The 21,485-nt window shown below is 46.3% G+C and overlaps 1 long non-coding RNA gene across 2 annotated transcripts in view; it reads right to left on the reverse strand.

The window, feature by feature from the left end:
• Nucleotides 1-1,291: 1,291 nt before the first annotated feature.
• LOC144785531 (uncharacterized) overlaps nt 1,292-21,485 on the reverse strand; it is a 184,713-nt gene continuing 164,519 nt past the window's right edge. For both annotated transcript variants that reach the window (XR_013601943.1, XR_013601944.1), the window contains exons 2-3: nt 7,220-7,311; nt 1,292-3,295 (exon numbers count right to left, since the gene is read on the reverse strand). This is a non-coding gene — a long non-coding RNA (uncharacterized LOC144785531). The remainder of the gene's footprint in view (nt 3,296-7,219; nt 7,312-21,485) is intronic.

Consider the following 21,485-nt stretch of genomic DNA (forward strand, 5'->3'; position numbering starts at 1 on the left):
GGACAAGAGAGAGAAACATAGTGACTTGATATCTTCATCTCATCGATTCGTACTGCTGGACTCAGCCTGCACTGCAGAGGCCTGCATATCTACAAGAAATAATTCATTTAGTTTTTTACCATTATATTACATTTCACTATTTCTACTATGACGTCGATACGTTTTTCAGATATCTCTGCATAACCCACTCTCTGTGGTTGCTGACAACTCTGTGACTTCCTGGAGCTGAAATAGATAATGAATCATTGTCATAAATGCACAAAATAATCTGAAAGCATGTTCACATATATATAACTCCGGAGAACAGAGTTTGTAATCTTTGGCAGGATGGCACCAATACTAATCGAAGTCTAAATTCTTAGTTTCTAATATTTATCAGGAAAACATTTCTGAGAACAGGGTCCTCGAAAATCCTTTATGAATGCACAGTGAATTACAAACTCATGGCAACAAGATTCCAGCTGCAGCAGTTAAGAATCATAATTGCCTATCTGACAGGATTAGGAGTCTATGTAGACAGAGAGTTAGTTCACTGTAGGATAGGAAGAGGGTGAAAACTCTGGAGAACAGGTATTGGCAAACTGTGTGTCCGTAAGAAGTAAAGTGTAAATTTAAGTTTCATTATAGACTCTCACTTCTTGGTCATGGTGAACACTTCCACCGTAAGAGCACTAGTGCCAATATTTGAGTTAATCCCAACTGAAATCATGTGTATGGCAATGTGTTGTGTACTTGCTGGGGTTTTTGCTGTTTTCATTCAAGTTCAAACGTTGTATTGTATTATCTATAGAGAACACAGAGCAACTACCTTCAGAAACAGATACCGTCTGCCCCTTATCTCCATGTTGCTAGACCAAGTCAATAATGCCAAGATCCTTACAAGATTGACTTAAGGGGACATTGCAACCTGGTGAGAATCAGAGGGGCATGAGTGGAACACCACATTCCATATCCTGTATGGAAGCTTCAAATATATGGTCATGCCATTTTGCTGAACCCATTTTCTTTTTAGGCTTCAAAATTTCTGGAGAAGGAATCAGTATGGACGCCTCCATGTTAAGGCTGTCTTGGAATGGAAATCGATGAAGGAGATGTAAAAATGTGTTCAATTTGCAAATTAGTATTGGCACTTCATCCAGGACTTCTCAACAATTATACTACATATTAACAGGGGGGTGATCAAGCCAGCAACCAAGATGGCTGCCTAGCAAGGACCTCTGTTTTCCAGCCCACACTTTTCCTGGAAAAGCAGGGGTCCCCACAGTGGGCAGACAGCCAATAGCGGTGCCAGATGATGCAGGAGAGTGCGGTTGTCGCCTGGTGCTTCTGCGACCGGCTCACATGCGAGACTCGCCCAAAGTGGGATTGCAGGCCTAAGCCTGGTGGTGATGCCCCTGTGGGCCTCGAAGCCCCGGCGGTGATGGGGTCCACCGGCATGCCTGAGGTTACCGTGGTGGGTCCCCTACCGAGTCAGGGAACTGAAGATCAAGCTGTAGCACCCACCTGTCCATCATTACCGTGAGACAACATCCTGTGCCAGTCGAGCTGTATCAAAAATGGTGTTGGAGCAGATGTGCTGGGAAGCCTGAGGAGCCATGCTGCCCAGAGCCGCATAGGGTGTGGAGAGACCGGATATTGTCCCAAACGGCAGAATTGATGAAGCGATCCTCCATAACAGTGCCCCTTGAATCTACTGACCTGATGCTCCGTTCCCCCCCTCTATTCTACTGGCGCTCACTGCCACACCTGATGTCTGGCATGCACAGCGGTACTAGCATGTATCCTGACAGATATCCTTAGTAGTAACCCTTGCTACATTTGCCCAACATGGGGAAAAGTGATTACCAGCATAGTAAGCTGACCTTTGACTCACACAAAGCTGCACAGCAAGAAGCCATGCAGCCGGTGGTGGTGGCCGGCACATCCAAGATAACATATGGGACAACGCATCGGGGACGGATCCCATACTGATAAAACTCAAAGCCGGGCTACACAATATTGACACTAAAGTTGACTCCATGGCCACTAGACTGGATAGAATCACAGAACATCTCCATAAGCACAACATCATGCTGGTGGAGTGGAGAGGTGTATATCGGACTTTGAGGACGGCGCTACCATGCTTGCTGGTAAAGTGGCCTAAATGGAGAGACACTTGACTGTGGCAATAGATAAAAACAAAGATTTGGAAGCCTGATCACAGAGCAATAACATTTGCATAGGTGGCATGGGGGAACCTTCCAACATGGGGCGACCGGAAACCTCTGTCGAAACCTTGCTGTTGCATCTCTTTGGGATTTCTAGTTTTTCAGAGATTTTTCTAGTCGAAGGAGCACACAGGTCACTGAGACCATGGCTGCCTCCTGCCCGCCGAGCCCCACCTTGCCTACTGATAGCTCACCTGCTGAATTTTCAGGATCATGACACAGCCTTGCCTCTGGCCCGAGAATGAGGGCCTCTTCAACACAGGAGATCCACACTCTCCATTTTTCCTGACCAAACTCGGGCAGTCCAGGTGGCCAGGAAGTCATTTGCGGAAGTAAAGAAACTACTCCAGGAGAAAGGTATCCGCTATGGACACCTGTTGGGGGCTCCTGCCTGCGGTTGCTACTGCCCCCTTGGTCTGGTTTCATCCTACTGTTTCGTGGACTTCCCTCACTGCTCATCGCCTCCTAATTCACCATCAGTCTGTGTTGTCCGAGAGGAATGAGATGACTCAAGAATAACATTGTGTTGTGTAGCGCTCAAGACATTTGACCAGAACCTAGAAGTATTATATAATATATGACCATTAACTCCTTGCAAACAAAGAAGTATTAACACACTGCAGGCACTATCTGCACGGAACATGCTGCAAGATCAGAGTGTGGACCAACCATAAATAATTTTAGCTGACATTTATGATATGTACAAACAATAGACATGCTAGACGGACACTATTTTTGTTCTGATTATCTGATTATGTATTGACCTGGCAAAAGGCATGGGAAGTCAGATGCTCTGTCAAAGCAATCAGAATATATTGAACCTCCAATGGAACCTCCTAAAATTCTCTCCAGCACCACTCTAAGATTTGGAGAAGATCTGAAGGCGTATTTAAATTAAGTACAACAAGCAGCATCTAACATTGTTCTGCACCAAAGGATGTAACAGGACCCAAAGGGCCAGAAGATTCATTACATTTTTTGTATAGGAATGAAGCACTCTACATCTCTAACTCAACAATCTAACAACTGGTGATGACTTGGTGCCGTGACTTTCCAGTGGCGCCATGATGTTCCGCTGGTGGTACATCCTAGACAAAGAAAATTGCAAGACATTATCAGTCGACTTTTCTAGTGGCCCACATTAAAGCAAACTGCAACAATGAGTACAAGATTCATCAACATGCTTTCAAGCAAAAGCTCTCTATAGTCCTTCCAGTGTGCTTCAACACTTATCTACTCCAACACAATGTTCAACTATGATATCTATGGACTTTATAGTAGAGTTACCATTTTCGAATTGCTTGTTGGTGGTCATGGACTATTTCACCAAGAGGGGACACTTTGCTCCATTAAATAAAATACCTACCGCACTGGAATTAGCTTTAATCTTCTTGGTAAATACTTTTTATGGATTAGCAGAAACTATTAAAACTGAGAAAGGTACACATTTTACTGAAATATTTGGGGAAAAAACATGAAAAATGAAGGCAACAAACATTTTATGTCCACCAGTCCCCATCTGTAAAAGGAGGGACGCTGTGAACTGCTGAACTAACACATCGAACAATAATTGAGGTCTGTCCTCATGAACCATATTAAGGTATCAAGTAGGTGGATAGTTTTAGCAGAATTTGCCTGTAATAACTTTCTGCCTGCTTTTGTAGGTATGGATATCATACTCAAATGTGGCCAGCAGGATTATAACCTCCACAGTTCTATCAGTCACCTGTTTGCTACAACATCTTCAAACAGTACAGAAAGCAGCACATCAACATCTGTTACAAGCCGAACAGCAAGGTATTTACAGACTCTAAAAGAAAAATCTAACCACTCCATGGTAACTTTCAAAATTCAGTCTCAAATTTGTGGGTTGAAGGACAGATTAGGACTTCAGCATTTCAATTGGCCCCTCCTACACACTGAAACATCCAGTATTGCATGTCTCTTATCTTTAAAGGGCCCCATCAGCACACCTCTTCCCTTGCTGGTTGGAGTTTCCCCAGAAAATGAAGTTGAAGCAATCATTGCTTCCAGATTACATCTGGGACAAATACAATTCCTAGTGGCATGCAATGATATGATGTTTCTAATACATTCTGGGAGCCTGCACATTACATCCATGCACCTAGATCAGTACAACAGTTTCACACATGCTTTCTGAAACAAAATGGACCTTTCCCACATATCTGGGATGTGGGCTTTTCACGAGTGGGGGTAAGGGTGGTGTGTACTGTCAGGATTAGGGGGATATGGACACAGCAAATCCACCACAGGATAGGAAGACAGTTGAAAGTGTGGAGGACAGGGAGTTGGAAACTGTGTATCCATAACAACTAGACTGCATACTTCGATTCATTATAGACTCATTTTCTTGGTACAGGTGGCAATTTCAGAGTAAGAGTGATAGTGTCAGTATTTAAGTTTATTCCTAAAGAAAACAGGTGCATGTAAATGTGCTATATAGTTGCTGAAGTTCACATCCATCTTCCTTCTTTTCTTTCCTTCTCAATCCCCTCTTCTGTTAGGGTTTTGTTCCCTCAATCTCTTGGGCCCTGATTGCCCTTGTCCTTTGATGTTCCTCTAATTGTGCCTCGTTCTCAGTGGTTATTTGTCATTTGTCCTAGTGTTCAAGAGTCTCCGCCTGCTATCATGGTATGTCAAGGGCTCATCACTGCACCATCTTCCAGAGAAATGAGCATGCATTCCCTTTCATACTTCACAGCTATTTTTATCTTTCATCCAATTGTAACCATTTTATATTCGTCACTTCATTGCGAAAAGTTTGTGGGACCTGTGCGAGTGTTGGGTAGAAGGAGTACTGTAGCTCTCCACAGATTCTCGATGTTTCCCTCACAAAGATGTGAGGTAAATGTGTCCCTTTAGCTAACATTTTACTTTGCAGGACACTGTGGATAACAAAACTTTCTAGGATCCATGCAAGGCACGTCACCCTGAACTCCCCTGGATGTCTAGTTTTTATACATTTTTGAGTTTCATAGGTTTCCATAGTTGGCGGACAAGCTCAGGCCCGAATAGTGCACTCATTCAGAATGACAAACATGAGGAAATTTAGATTTACCTTCACTCTTTCGGTCCATATGTCAAAACTAAGCCCACGAGAATTCAAATGTTTTCTTGCCTGCCATGAGGTTGGGGATGGGAATACTCTGAGCCTCAAGTGGGCAGAAATACTGTTGGGGCTTTAGAGGTGGGCTAGGCCCAATGCCAGGGAGGCTCACCTGCATGCCATATTTTATTCCTAAAAGAAAATAATCCCTGGTGTATAATGGGCTTTTTGCCCCTTGGGCACAATTGTAGGAAACCACGCAACCAACCATCCGTGGGGCAGAGACTATTAGGCATGATGCCCGAGTGGATGACCCTCACTCCTGGGGTCTAGTGGGGTAGATCCCTGCTTGGGGATCATGTGCCAAGTGCGATTCACCAAGCAGGGATCTCCTATGGATTGAGAAAGTTGAAAGGGGGACAGTGTTATTCAGTGCTCAGGGAGCAGAGTTATGAACAAATCAAAAGTGAAAGCAGGTGGCAGCATTTGAGCATTCTGTGTTCCCTCTCTAATGCCGTGACACCAGCATGCTGTGTTCACGGCTGTACAATAAAACAAAAAGTAATCACATTCTGAACACAAGGGATGTTCTTCTCTCGGTCCCAACTTTGATTTCAGAAAAACAATAGCCTAAAACAGACGCATTTTCTTTTCGAGTATGGAGGATGACCTGCTAACGTCCTCTGTGCTACAGGGGAGAAGATGGTCATTCTACCTAGATTTGTATAAGTGTTTCGTCTCCTTCTGCAATATAGCTCCAAATAATGTTATTTAAAAGTGAATGGGGCTATTTGATGGTCAGATGAAATACTTACCTGGCTGTGCCCAATGGAACTAACCATGAGCATTAGCCAGATCAAAATCCCTGCAGAAAACTAAAGTAAACAAGGATCAGATAGGGGAGAATGATTACTTAAAGATAAGAAGGGCAAAGAAGGCTCATGAGAGAAAAGGAAAAGGAAGACGTACTATGAAAAGTAAGGAGAAAGAGTAATACTTTGTGTACAGGAATGGAGGAGAGGACAATAGACATCACCAGGCGCAAACTGGGTGGGACAGGAGCAAGACGATGTTTGGACAGTGGCCATCGCTATGCTTCTAGAAGACACTAGAGTCGCAAATCCAAACAGGCGACTCGAGACACAAGGAGGGCTGGGCGTAAGAACCATGACATACTCTAACCGCAAAGGTAAATACTCCAAACCTGAGAATGTCAACCAAATGGGTACCACCGAAGACGGGTCAGAGGCCTGCAGTGAGGAGTGGTGCTCGCCACCGAAAAGGATAAACACAGAACAATAGATGAGGAATAATGGAATAATGAAACATAGGAAAGAAACGGTTTATTAGAATTCTAAAATAAATAGGAAAAGAAGAGGAAATTAGATAAGACAAATTATGACGTTGTTATTAAAGGGAAGAACAACAATATGAAACAGGGGGAGAAGTATTGGGGGAAACGGCCTTTACAACGAAGCCGTTTCCAGGTAATCTTTAACCACGCATGCAGTACAACGCATGCGTGGTTACCACTAATGCCTTTACCACGCATGCCTTTACTACGATGTTTGTAGTAAAGGCATATGTGGTAAAGGTAAAAAAAATAAAGGGGGGGCTTGGGAGGGTCTCCCCCCCAAATAAAACAACTCACCATAAGTAACGTCGGCATCATAGTCGTTTAAGAGAAATCGGGAAAAAAATGCCGTTTTCTCTTAACGACGTATGACGTCACCACGCTAATAGTCGAGGAAATGTTTATGCGTGGTAAACGAATTCCGTTGTAACGCATGCGTGGTAAAGGCATGCGTTGCAACGGAATTCATCGTATCATCATATATTCAAGTATTGGAGATTACACTACATAGATAATAAAAAGGAGAAATAAAGCAGTTGTTTGTTTTCTGTTATGTTTTATTATTTTTTCCAACTTCTCTTTAATACTTACATGGTTCGATTCCGAGGGAGAGGTACTGGTGGTTAGGAGGCAGACCACCAAAGTGTTAGAGCCGGAGGAACACAAGAAGCCAATGCATCGACCTGGAGAAGAGTGGACATGAAAAGACTTGTGATGGACCATCTTTGAATCAGTAATATTTATTAAGTTTAAGAACTAAGTGACAGAAGCATGGCATAAAATTAAAGAAAAGTTAACCATAGAGCCAATTTTATAGTAGATTATGTATTTTAAACTTGAAGGCATAAGAGGCCACTCGTGGCAATTGGGTGTAAAGAGTTGTTTCTCACTTGGGGAGGCTAGGCATTGCCTAATTTCCACTTCTATTATTGGGAATTATTCAACAAATGCTTGCTGAAACTCTCGTGTTAAAATGTTTGTGACTTCTGTATGCAATGTTTATCTTAAACCTGCCTGATTAAATACTTCATTCAAATTTGGTAGCAGAAAAATCTTCTAGACGATCAATTGTAAGGTTTTTTATTTATTTTATTTTATTTTGAAGGTTTTATATAGCGCGGACAAGACCCTTGCGGGTATCAGAGCGCTTCACAACAAATAAAGGAAATAGAGTAAATAGACATATACATACAAAAAATATTATTGGTTATATTAGTTCAAACAATGGAAACTGTTCCAGCATATCAAAGATCTACAATCCTTCATCTAATAGTTCAAGTGAATTTTGCCAAGAGAATCGATTTAACTTCACTTTTAAAGGACGCTGCGTGAGGGTTCTGTCTTGTTTTTGGGGGTAAGGCATTCCAAATCCTATGGGCCATTCCTGAGAAAGAGCGGTTATACGTTTTCTTTTTGGTAAATCGTTGTGGTTTCAGTAGAAGGTTACAAGAACTCCTGTTGGTTCTGTTACCACCCAATGGTATTTGTTTCTCTGCAAGGTATCGTGGTGTTTTGTGATGCAATGCCTTGTGTGTCATACAGGCGATTTTCATATCTTCAATTTGCTTATGGTCTGGCAGAGAGAATTTTATAGCTCTTTAAGAAGGCTTCTGTACATTCTAGAACTGCTGTGTGGGGCAACCCTCTTCTCCCTTCTATATTAGTGTTACTTCTGGGGGTGGTTGAATGTTGAGTTTTAAATTCCACCAAATTTGTCCCTATTTCTTTAAACTATTAAAGACACAAGATTGTGTTCAAGTCATGATCGAAGCAACCCAGGTTAATATCCTAATACTTCCTCAAGAACTGCAACATGAGGAATAAAAGGCTCCGATAGGTCTCCCAGGTGTGCTCAGACTGCAACAGGTTCTATCTACATGTTTGAGCCCTACCCTGCATGCTCCTCTTTTAAGATATTTTCGGTATCAGATGTTGAAAAAAACATATAATTGAATAACAGCCTAATTTCGATTGGCACTTCAATTGCTATACAGGACTAATTTCCATTTGGAGCAATGTCAGAGCCGGGTTAGCTATTGCATGAGTCTTTGAATAGTGACAGGAACAAGAATAGAGCAAACGACAGGGGACCCTTTTACTAAACGCCTGCAATCGCCTTCAACTTACGGAAATCAGCAGCGGGAGCCACTTCCCTGTAGACACTTGTGGCAGCGCCTGCAACTCACCGGACCCGCTTCGCGGGTCCCGCAGCGCGGCTGTCAGAAAGGGAGCCGCTGTTCCTCAAGGGGCTGGTGTTTTTCGACCGGCAGGGCTGCGAGCATCAGGCAGGGACTCCGTGGACCAGGAGTCCCTGCGCGCCCAATCACCACCAGCTGGGCTGCTCTCCCTGCCGGCCACGCCCACCCGCCCACGGATAAAGGAGTGATTTGCCTGCTCCCTGGTGGGACCCTTTTACTAAACGCCTGCAATCGCCTTCAACTTACGGAAATCAGCAGCGGGAGCCACTTCCCTGTAGACACTTGTGGCAGCGCCTGCAACTCGCCGGACCCGCTTCGCGGGTCCCGCAGCGCGGCTGTCAGAAAGGGAGCCGCTGTTCCTCAAGGGGCTGGTGTTTTTCGACCGGCAGGTCTGCGAGCATCAGGCAGGGACTCCGTGGACCAGGAGTCCCTGCGCGCCCAATCACCACCAGCTGGGCTGCTCTCCCTGCCGGCCACGCCCACCCGCCAATCACGTCCCTTGTTATAAATATCTGTTGTACACCCGCAGCGCGGGAGCACGCCGGGAGAAGCCCGGGACAAGGGCGGGACCGTCTGTAGCCGTCCGGGGACGGAGGAGGACGGGACGGGACACCCCTCTTTCACCTTCGATAGCTACCCCGGCTGACGGGAAGGTAGGACACTTTCACCATGACTTCCATATGTGACAAATCGTCTTCAGCGGGGAGTAGCAGTAAAGGAACATTAGAGGGCTATTTTATGAGAACATCCACGGAGTTGGACAAGGATATAGAGATGGCTGAGCGTAGGTCTGAGCGACGTCGCTCCATCGAAACATTGAAAACTAGATCCCTGTTGGAACTGATGCCTAATTCCACTCTGCAGGATTCTGCCTTTGTCCCCTCTAGTGAGGACCCACTGTGCCTGGACACATTTCCATTACTCTTAAGAGACATTTCTCCCAACCCAGTCGTTGTGAATACCACTCTTACACCTATTGCGGGGCTCCAAAGTATTTCCAAACCAGGTCCAAATGTATCTAACATGCCTTTTCTTTCAGCCAGGGAGCTATCTAAAAAGAAGGGCAAGTTGCCCAATGTGCCTAAAGTTCATGGTCCCCCACCGGCTAAACGGAGAAGGGGGGGGGGGACCTCAGAGAAGCAAGCTTAGCCACTTAGAGTTTGGCAAATCATTAAAATCTAATGTTTCAGTTGGATCCAAGCCTAAGGCCAAGGATAGCCCTGTGGTAGTTTCTCCTGCCCCTGTGGTGCCGGCATCACCGACCACAGAGGTCCTAGACATATCAGTATCAAAGTCTGCTATTGATCTAGTATGTGAAATGAGGTCACCCCTCCCCTCTCAAGAGAAAGATTTAATGCCCATCATATCATGTGAACCATTCGAGCACCTTCTTAGATCCTTTATGCATCCAATTCTGGACATTCTGAAGAGGGTGGAACAAAGGCTAGGGAACCTTGAGTCCTTGTTTGCTGACAAAGTAGAGGTAGGGCCTATACAGATTAGTGCTAAGCCAGCCCCTCCATCGAAGGTCTCAGTTCAGGCCCAACCAGCCCCAGTCCAGCCCCCGGCTGTCACCAAGGGCCCTGCCAAGGGCACTACTGGAGTTAACAATCTCCCAGTTCACATTTGCTCGGGAGTACCAGCTACTCAGCAAGCCGTCCAACAGGTCCCGTTGGTGACAGCAGAAACATCAGCTGTATTGGTGGCTAGAGAACCTGTGAGGGGTGGGGATAGTCTGTTATTTCCTAACCGACATGCGGGACGGGGCAGGCCGAGTCGACCTATTAAAGATAAAACGCAGGGCCCCAATGTTGAGTTGCCCCCCAATTCTGTGCCCTTTGTGGTCGTGCTTACTGGTGTCCCAACCCTAGAGGATGGAAAAAGGGAGGGATATTCCCAACTAAAAAATAAAACACTGCATTGGCTGGGACTAAATAGACCACTCCCATACTACGTCAATGGAGAGATCATTCACGTTAGGCGTATCTCTTGGCTGGGTAGTAGGGAAAAAAACCTAAAGGGAGATCTCATAGTTATAAACTTTAGAGATCCTGAGGCAGTCAGATTCATATTGAATGGGTCCTCGGGGAACTCGAGCAGTGCCATAGTTCCACATGACTTAACCTTCTTTTATCCAAGATCACTTGTGTGCCCCCCTTTTTTTCCAGGAGGCTTAGCAGATACACAACACAATATGTACATGCCATCCATTAACAGTTACATGGGACAGGCCATTAGACCCTTGCCCACCAGGATAGACCTTGGGTGGAATACAGTGCCTGCAAGAAACTATGGTATGCCACCAGGGAGGTTGGAACAAGTGCATGGGGACAGGAGAATGGACCATCTGATTCCTTTCACCCCCGCTAGAAACATCCAACAGATTTAATATCTTCTCCTGTTTTGATGGGTGTGATTGACAGCTGGGGGAACCTGTTGATAGTCCATCGGGTACGCTCACCCCCAGATCAAACTCATTATCAGAAATAGTATATGACTGGCCCTTATCTGGCTTTCCTACTGACCCTATATCTGTTCTCCCTTCTGTTGATTGTTGCTTATTTGCCGAGGGAGCCGAACAGGGGCTATTTGTGGGTTTAAACGATGACAAAGCCATCCCTGGTGATTTACTTCCTCCAGTCCCGCCTGGAAGCTTACTACTTACTCGCCCTGACGCCAGCCTCACTCCTTGTATACCACATCTTGCCACTTCTGGTCCGGCAGGAGTGGGGCTGGAGGTATCCAACTTGTGCTTGTCAAAGCTACGGATAAGTTCTTGGAACATTGCAGGTCTCGAATCAAAGCTAGACTTGTCGGATTGGGGGACCTTTATTGACCTCTCTGATATTTGGGCCTTTCAGGAAACTTGGGCTCTTGGGCCAATTTTTCGTGCTGGGTACCTGAATTATTTTAGACCCGCTACGAAGGGTGCAAGGGGTAGACCAGTGGGTGGCCTAGCTATCTGGGTGCGCCAACACGCAGGTGTAATGGTGGAGGAGTTCCCATTGGTCAATCCCGACATGTTGGCCATACGGGTAACCTCGTCTTCTGGATTAAATATGGTAATTGTAAATATTTATATGCGGGGTGTCCAAGGGGGAAAATGCTCCCCTGTTGCTTTGGTGTTGGACGGATTCCTAAGCTCACTACCGGTGAACACAAATAGGGTGGTACTGGGTGATTTCAATACCTGTTTTGAACCCATGGGGTTGGACGATGGTTTGCTTACCGAGGACGAGGACTCCCTGTGGGGTATCCCTGGTCTGGAATTGCATCCAATTAAGAAATGGTCTCAATCAGCCATTTTTCTAAAGGGTCTTTGCTTGAACCAGGGAATGCGTGCAGTCAATGGGCGTCTGAAGTCTGATAGGATGGGGGCAATGACTTTTGATAATGGCAGATCCGGCTCGCGCATTGATTATATCCTGGTGAATGTGGAAATGTGGCCCAGTTTGCTGGATATGGTGGTTGTTAATAGAGCTGAAAGTGACCACAACCCATTGGTTCTATCAAATGAAGAAGGTGCCTTTGCAGCCCCTATGGCGGCAGAGGCGTTCCTGCCACAGGTTGTAATAAACAACAATGGAAGAAGGGTTAGTTGGCCCAAAATAGCCTTGGATGAGGAGGTCATGTTAAGGATTAGAAGCATGTTGAGGGATACATTGACCCAAATCAGCGGGTTTACCCAGGAGTCGGCCCTTCTGGATAATATTACATTACTACACAGGGATCTCTTCTTAAATCTTAAAACCTTTTTCATTAAATCCATGGGCCCCAGTAGGTATAAGCAAAAGCCCCTAACTTGGTTTGATAGCGCCTGTAGGGAATCACAAAAGGCGCTACACGTGGCTCTAAGGTCAAGAGACCAGACCCTAATTCGCTGTTGCAGGGCCACCTATAAAGTTGTGCAGGCCGCTGCTAAGAAGAATTGGGATGAGACCCGATGGAAGGAACTGCTGGAGGCTTGCCAGAGTAATAATATGACCAAATTCTGGCGGCAGCTCAAATGGGGCAACCGCCCACAAGATAGATCCCCTGCAAATAGTGTTGAGCCAAGGGAATGGGTTGAGTATTATGGGAACCAATTCAAAGCGAATGGTTCCAGCCCCGCCTATCCGATGCACATCACCACCAATGAAGCCTTGGTTTTTACGCCTACCGAAGTGAGGGCGGTGCTAAGGGTTATCCCGGGAGGCAAAGCGCCAGGTCCTGACTGCATACCAGCTGACATGTTTAAGCAGGAACAGGACCTCTGGGTCCCATATATTGTTCACTTGGCGAATGCACTGGCAAGGGGTGCGAAAGTCCCCGAATCATGGCTTGGGGCGGAGATCCTCCCCATTCATAAGAAGGGGGACCGCTCAGTAACGGCCAATTACCGACCCATAAGTCTCATCGATGCAGTACAAAAAATTGTGGCCCGCCTTCCTTTGGCCAGGATCCAGACTTGGATTTCCGACCATGATGTCTTAAGCCCTCTTCAGGCGGGTTTTCGGCAACATATGGGGACCCTGGAGCAAGTTTTTAGATTTATGCTATTATATTGGAAGGTGGTCCTTCTTGGGGGAGGCCTGTTGTTTGCGGCATTTGTGGACCTCAGGTCAGCCTTCGACCTTGTACCCAGGACTAAGCTATGGGAAGTTCTGCTGGATCTTGGTATGCCCAAAGAGTTGGTGGTGTTGCTGATTAATTTGCATACAAATACTTACGCCAAAGTAAGATGGGGTGGCCCAGGGGAAGTTACTGACAGCTTTATAGTTGCCAAGGGGGTCAGACAAGGGTGTGTGTTGGCCCCAACCCTGTTTTCCTTGTTTATTAATGGGGTGACCAAGTATTTCACAAATTTTCCAACGGACGCGCCCACTCTTGCAGGAAGGAAAATTCCCCTACTCATGTTCGCGGACGACACTCTGATTATTTCGAAAACGAGGCAGGGACTGCAGTCCGCCCTGGCTCGGTTTGAGTGTTTTTGCAGCGATCATGAGTTAGAGGTGAATGTTAATAAGACCAAATTTATGGTTCTGCGAGGCCCCAAGGCTGTGAAGGCCAAGGTGTCAATGTGTGGTGCCATTCCGGATCAAACTGAGGTCTTCACATACTTGGGTGTCACACTAAGCGAGAATTTGAGCTGGAAACCACAAATGGATCTTATGACCTTGAAACATGGGCAACTTGGGGGAGCCTTATTGAAGGAGTATGCTAAATCCCTCACTAAACCCATGGCACCGCTTGTTAAAATTTATGGTTCCAAGGTAGTTCCTGCAACTATCTATGGGGCCGAGCTGTGGGGGTATAGTGAACTTTCATCCTTGAGGGTGGCTCAGAATAGGTTCCTGAGAATGGCAACTGGCCTCCCACAATCGACACCCTGTTTACCCCTGCAGTTTGACCTAGGTGTCAAGTCCATTGAGGATGTGGTACGGTTTAGACCACTGGCGTTTTGGCGGCGTCTGTGGACTACACCGGAATTATCCTTATTTGTTGAAGCCATTGAAGATGTGAGGGGTCTTGAAGGGTCTCACAGGGTACCTTGGTTTTGCCACCTCAGGACACTCCTGAAAAATTTAAACCTGGAGGCACTATGGGTTGATCCAGCAAGTGCGACTTTTCCCACAAAAAAGGCACTCAAGGATATCTACTGGCACTGGATCACTGAGAGGAGATCTGCTATGTCTAAGGGTCCGACCATGTCACTGGAATTTTTGGTTGTAAAAGACGTCCCTAAATATGAAGCTTATTGGGACTTGATCACCAAGCCAAATGATCGCAAACTGTACCACCAACTACGAGTGGGCTCGCTACCCGTGCGGGGGCTAACGCACTCTTGGTTGGCTGGAGGCAGTGATAAGTGTCCTTTCTGTGTAACAGCAGTAGAGAATATCGAACATTTTTTTTTCTGCTGCCCCATGTACTTACTACCCAGGAAGGTTTGGCTTATACCAGTTTGTCGTCTTCTAGGGACCAGATCTGCTGTTGAAGCGTTTAGAATTCTCAAAACTGATACCTCCCCTTCCATTGCTATTGGTGTAGCAAAATTTGTGAGTTGGGCATGGTCAATCCGAACCCGTAACCTTGGCAAAATGAACTTTTTATTGTACTGTTTTTAAAGTAAGATGTTCTTATGTAGCAAGGGGTCTTTTCGCCCATCATTGTCTATAAATTTAATACTTTCTTATCATGGTTTTAAATTGTAACGTATTTATTATCTTATATGCAAAATGCTATTTTTATGTATATGTATTTGTCTTTTATGATGTAAATCGAATAAAGACCTCTTGACTGACTGACTGGCAAACGACTATCACAGAGTGTGAATGTAAACTTGCCCTGGTTTGGAAAACCTTCAATCGAATAAGCACTCAGTGATGTTTTAAAAACCGGTTCCTGGCCGTAGAGGAATAATAGGGTATTGTTGAGATTGGAATGTCCCCAACATGGTTCAGTGAAGTATGCACTGCTACCCTGTGCCCCCACTATAGTACGTTTCTGTGAATTTGTTTATTTTTTGCCTCAACACACATAAGATTTGGCTGCCGGAGCCACTCCTTGGCTCTGACTTCCAGCACGGGTCACCAGCTGAAGGGCATAGTCTGCATGCATGCATCATAAGCAAGAAAGAGCCGTCTGATTCACAATTGTACCGTGGGGTGTACCACCTACATTAAGAGTGCCATAAAGCTATATTGAGTGAACTCGTTATCAACTAAGGCTCTGTTTGACTCCAATTTTCACTTTCCAGAAAGGAAGGAGTGAAAGTACCTGAGAGGAGTCACCAATAACCTAAAATGTTTCTTTAAGGCACAGTCAAAAAATCTACCTGCCCAAACTAATGAAAGTATTGTTTATCTTCCTCAAACATATACCAATTATTTAGTGCATTGAAAGAAATAATCCACGCTATTAAAGGATTTCTCAGAGAAACCCTTAACTAGTTTGGAATCGAGGTAAAATTAAAAAACATAGAGTGGTAAAGTCATAAAACATTGAAACAGTAATACTGCAAAGAAATAGGAAGTGCCTCAGAGTTCAGGGAAGTGAGTTAGAGTGTCTGAGAACATAAGCCAGGTACGGTAGGTTTCTCTAGATATCTCAAATCCTGGGGCTCATTGTGATTCCAGGTTAATGTCTCAGCCAACCTTGATAATGAAGGCTGGCAAACTCAGTCTGACTCACAGGAACAATGGTCTGTGGGGCCACATATCACTTTGCTCTTTTGAATCAGGTTAACACAGGCCAACCCACTGCTGGGCATATGAAACAAAGAAGAGTCACAGTATACTGAGGAGACTGGGTGTGCATAGCAGGGAGAGTTAGCCCTTGGCTTCCTGTTCTTGTGTCAGTAGATTCAGGGGAAAGGCCTTATCTCATTTGATCTGTGGTAAAGAGGACTTTTAAGTGCTAGGTAAGTATTTCTTGTTCAAATATTCGCAATCATAATTGCAAAACCTGAACGCATAATGTTTGTGAAAATATTTGATGATGGTAAATAGATATGAGCACTTCCCCTGGGTACAGTTATTGCTCCCAAAAATCTACTAATGCTGCCAATAGAGGCTGGCTCTTCATAACCAGGGGAAATGCAGAGCAATGGAAGGTCTTCCTAAACTCAGAGCATAACCAACAGTCAGGGCTTTAAGTGAGATGAAAAAACTGGGGGGTCTCTCATAGGGGCGTGGCCAATGTAATTAAGGGCGTGGCTTAAAAACACAAGCTAAAAATCTGTGCTTAGCATAGTGTGCTGCTCCAAATTGTATTTTGCTGTTTCTGTCATTGTTAGAAATGGGATCTCTGGTTGGCTAAGGCTTGCGCCAAAGCCAGGCAGAGACCACCACTCTAGTCAGAGCAAGGGAGTTGCACGCCAAAGATAAACCCTGCTCACCCCCTTGGTAGTTTGGCACGAGCGGTCAGGCTGATCCCAGAGACAATGTTTAAAGCGTTTGCACAACACACACACACAGCAGCAACACACTAAGCATACCACAAAAGAAACTCCACACAAGGTTCTATAAAAATAGCCTTTGCATTATCATTAACACATTAGAACCATAATCACACATTTACACTGTGCCAACTGGCACGGGCAATATTCACAGGGCTTTATATACAGGACCAGGCCAATCAGGTCACAGTCAGAACCATCGAAACAGGTCAGTAAAATGTAAACCACAACCAGTAATTACTGGTACCATAATGACCTAAGCTTTATCACATTAGACATAAACCCACACTAGGCCCAAACCTCATCAGCATAAACACATTAGGCAATGGGCCTCACCAGCATAAACACATTATGCAAATAGGCACTCCCCCAAAACATTGTAGCATGACATTAGGCATTAGCACATTAGGCCCCATACCCCATTAGCATAAACACCTTACGCATTAGGTATCACCAGTATAAATCACATTACACAATAGGCCTCCTAGCATAACATTAGGCATCACAGTAACCCAGATAAAGTGAACACAGCACCTTACCAACTGGCCTCTCACAGGGGGGCCCCAATGCCCTCTGTCCACAATGTCAGGGTTTCTCCAGGGCTATCTATCCCCTTTGCCCTCTGGCTGCTAATGCAGCAGGCAGAAAGTGCGCACAGGTACTGGCCTAAATATTGCAGCTGCCCACTAAGTGCTGGGTAGCTGGGAAACAGAACGTGAGCCTGGGTACTCACTGTGCCCTCTTGAACAGATCTGCGCAACATTGCAGCTGCCCTCTATCACGCGGGGCAGCTGAGGAAAATGATCTGAGCCATCCTCTGCCACTCGTGACATAAGAATTGCCCCCATTGTTGCAGCTGCCTGTGCTTTCGCGGGGCAGCTGGAATACGCAGTGATCCCCACGGGCACCACTGGGCCCCCTGGAGCCTCAGGCACTGACAATGTGCCTCGTACGAATAGCTCTGGGGCAGGGAGTGGCTCCAGGCAGCTGCCAAGTACCATCTGCACCACTGCAGGGAAGATGTTGTCATGCTTCCTGTTACCCCTCCTACGGCCTCTCGCCTGGGACGGGCACCAGCAGTGTGCCTCGCGCGTCCCGGCTTCGCCCAGTCCCTGACACGGGACTTCTCTTAGGAGCCCTCGAGGCTCTGGACGTTCTGGGCTGCACAAGGGGCTCCCTTCATTAACACAGGAGCCCCACCTGGATGCCGGCAGCCGTTTCCTGTGTCCTGCTCCTCTCAGTGCTTCCCCCGCCCCCCCTCCCCCCCCCCCCCGGGGCCTGGGACTTCCCTGGACAGCCCGAGAGGCTCGGCACGGCTTCCCCCAAGGCAGGGTGAAGCGGAAATGGAGTGTGCCAGGCACCAACCGGCTTCCTCACCAGGACCCGCCTGTCTTCCGGTACTGGTGTCTTCAGCTGTGGCTCCCGTTTTCTTCCCGGGTCACAGCAGTGATGCGGGGTGGGCACCAGCTCTTAATTAGAACAAGAAGCGGGGGGGGCACCCGCCATCAGGCACCATAATGCAGGGTGGGCACCCGCCATCAAAATAAGCACAAAGCGGTGTGGCCTTCCGCTCATATGCGCTATAAGCGGGGTTGGCACCCGCCGAACAGGGCAAATCATGTAGTGGGCACCCGCTCTTTTAAAAATGCATAATGTGGGGTAGGCTCTCGTGCAGTACAGGCAAAATGCGGGGTGGGCACCAGCTCTTCCCACACACTGTGGGATAATCCCCAGGTAGGGATTACCTCAGAAATTATCGCAGCTTAGCGCTGCATAACCCACGCGCTCATCTCTCCTGGGGATTAAAAATCAGAGCGCTCACAAGGCGCTAGTATCAAGCAAAGGTCCTGGATCTCAAGGAAAACAAAAGGTCCAAGCAGAAACGTTCTTCCAGGTCTATGGGGCATAGCTGGGCCCAGGGAGGCCAGCACACAAGGCCCTCCAGCAGGGAGGTAAGCCCTCATGGTGGTTCCTCCTGGGCCCCAGCAGCAGCAAGCCCCTCACAAGTCCAGGAACGCACACTAAACATGGTGTCACAGCCCCAGCATTTGTACACCTTTTCCCTTTGTCTGCGCCAGCACAGGGCTTGGGGAACCAACAGAAACTGGTTCAGGGGGGAAGTGGAGCACTCTGTTGGCAGGGCTCCTCTTCCCCATTGTTAGGTGGGGGCTCGTCATTAGACACACCACAGGGGGCGGAGCCAGCATTCACTAGGGCAGGCACCATCCTATTCAGGGCCCAGGGAATTCTACTCCCACTACTCAAAATGTAGGTGTCCCATTCAGCCTAGCGCTGACTCACCCTGCCCCCTCCTGGAGCCACCCACACCTCTCAGCCCCTGTCACTCACAAGCCAGACATGCAATTCACATCAGGCAGGCAGACACATAGCACACAGAAATGGCAACTTCTAAAAGTGGCATTTCTCCACCAGTCATCAGAAATCTGCGCACACCATTGCGCAGCATTTATTCTCTAAACTCGCCCCTGCAGCTCCTCTCATACCAGGAATTACCACGGACACACTCATCTCCAATGCATTCCTATAGGAGGGCAGGTCAATCTCACCACACGTACACAGAGAGAGCACGCACTTTACACTGGACCACAGTGTTGAAGTGCCCAGAGGCATAAAATCACATACACCAGGTTACAGACAAGGCAAAACATTTTAGGGGTGAACCTGCCAAAATGGGCCAAGTCCAACAGTCATTGCATCCAGATATATGATACAACAAGTAACATCATACCTATAAGAAGTCAGGACTATTGGCTTTATCAATGGTTGTTAGTTGCATAAGACGTCATGCCGTAACTTCTCCACTAGTGAGAAGTGAGCAGTGTGAGCATGTGCACATGGATGTGCCTGCTGTCACTGCAGTCTGGAAAAAAATGGCCCACCTGGGCCAGCGATCAAAACAGAGCCCGATAGAGACCGTTTCGAGGCCCCCTTTAAAAAACTGCCAGTGCTCAACACCGTGAGACTCGGCCCACTTAAAGCCATGCCAACAGTGAACTGAGAAGCATCAGATCAGCAGCTCTCTCGGGATCAGGACCCCACATATTGTTTTGAAAAGTAACAAGCTTAAGCAAAACCAGTAAGCTTCTCCAGTGAAACCTAAAGGCTTTGCCAATGTTGTTTTCCCCGAAATGGCTGCCATGCTTCTATGTGCATACAGGTGTGGCGACCATCTAGTAATGATTTTCTTAAAGACAAAGTAATATTATTAAAGAGTGGACATCGCATATGCATGCATACGTGCTCCAGCCATATTAGAATGATTTTTCTTTTGCTTGAAGAAAAATTATTACAAGATTGCTGCTGTGTATGCGCACAAACACAGCTATCTTTGAATGATTCTTTTAAACTAAAAGGAAAATCGTTGATGAATGACCGTCATACGTGAGCACGCATACACAGCAGCCATCTTTTTGCTTTAATTTTAATGTAGTGTAATAAGATGTTTGGCAGTTTTCTGGGAATGGTAAATTGAACAAATAAAGAATGTGTGGAATGCCGCACATAAGAGAACAGCGAGCAGCTCGGTACCAGTATGCAGTTCCCAAACCTACATAAATGTAATTAAAAAAAAAATAATTAAAAGCGGAGGAAAAAGAGATAGGAGGGTAAGATGGTGGTGTAGAGAGCGGAGGCCAATAAGTGAGCATCCCGAAAAAGTGCGCATCTACCAGGCCCTTGCAAGCAATATTTTTTTTTAATGCAATAAGACAGTAACGGTAGTAGCAGAGGGGAAGATTATGGCGCAGGGATCAAGAGCCCAAAATGGAGGTGCCCAGTGCTCCTAGGTCATCTCTAAAATGAAAGGAAAAAGGTTAAAAATTAAAAATAAAGCTTGCTGAGGAGAGCGCGAGGAAAGTGATGCTCTCTGATAGAATGCTGCAAGCAAAATATAAAAATCCCTGCAAAGTCAGCAGTGAATGGATCAGTGGTGTAATGCAAAATGAAGGCCTTCCCCACCTGCAGATTGTGATATGGGTCCCGAGTCCCCAATATCACACAAATATTTATAGGCTGTGGGTTGAATGGGGACCCTCTGAAGGATTGGAGACCCACTGTAGGATTGGGACCCCACCATACTGTAGTGTTTCTCCTCTGGGAAGGATACTACGCAACCAATCAGAAACTTGGTGAAGCAAAAATGCTCTGGGGTAGAACAAACGCAATAATCAGGAGCAAAGCCATGAAGTGAGGAGCAGGGAACTGAGCTACTCAAGAAAACCATCCAAGCATGAGCAAGAGGCTAACCCTAACGAAGCTCACTATTGCATCTTGTGTGCTGTGGAATGCATACATTTTATGGAATGTAGGGGAAGAAAGATTTGAGGGAGGTTGGTTGGAGGTGGCTGAGTGGTGCCATCAGCTCTCTCAATGCGTTACCAATAAACTTCTAATTACTCTTACCTGGACTTGTGCTTCATTAAAGAAAATGATACATCACACCCACTTTATGCATTTTGTATGGTAGACAATATGTTTTTGACATTAAACCAAGATCTTTTGGAGACCTCGCAGAGGCAAAAAGAACTAGCAGGAGCACGTGTTAGGGACTTTTTTTTAAAAGAACTCAAAAGTATTCTCCGCCTGGCTCCGCAGGGGTGAGCGGCGCGAGACGTCTCCCCCTGCGGATTTCGCGCATAATGGTAGGGTCCAGTAGCGGGAGAGAGGGAGCGTCAGGGCAGGTAGCATTGCGTAGCTGCTG

Source organism: Lissotriton helveticus, chromosome 10 (genome assembly GCF_964261635.1).
Source record: "Lissotriton helveticus chromosome 10, aLisHel1.1, whole genome shotgun sequence".
NCBI lineage: Eukaryota > Metazoa > Chordata > Amphibia > Caudata > Salamandridae > Lissotriton > Lissotriton helveticus.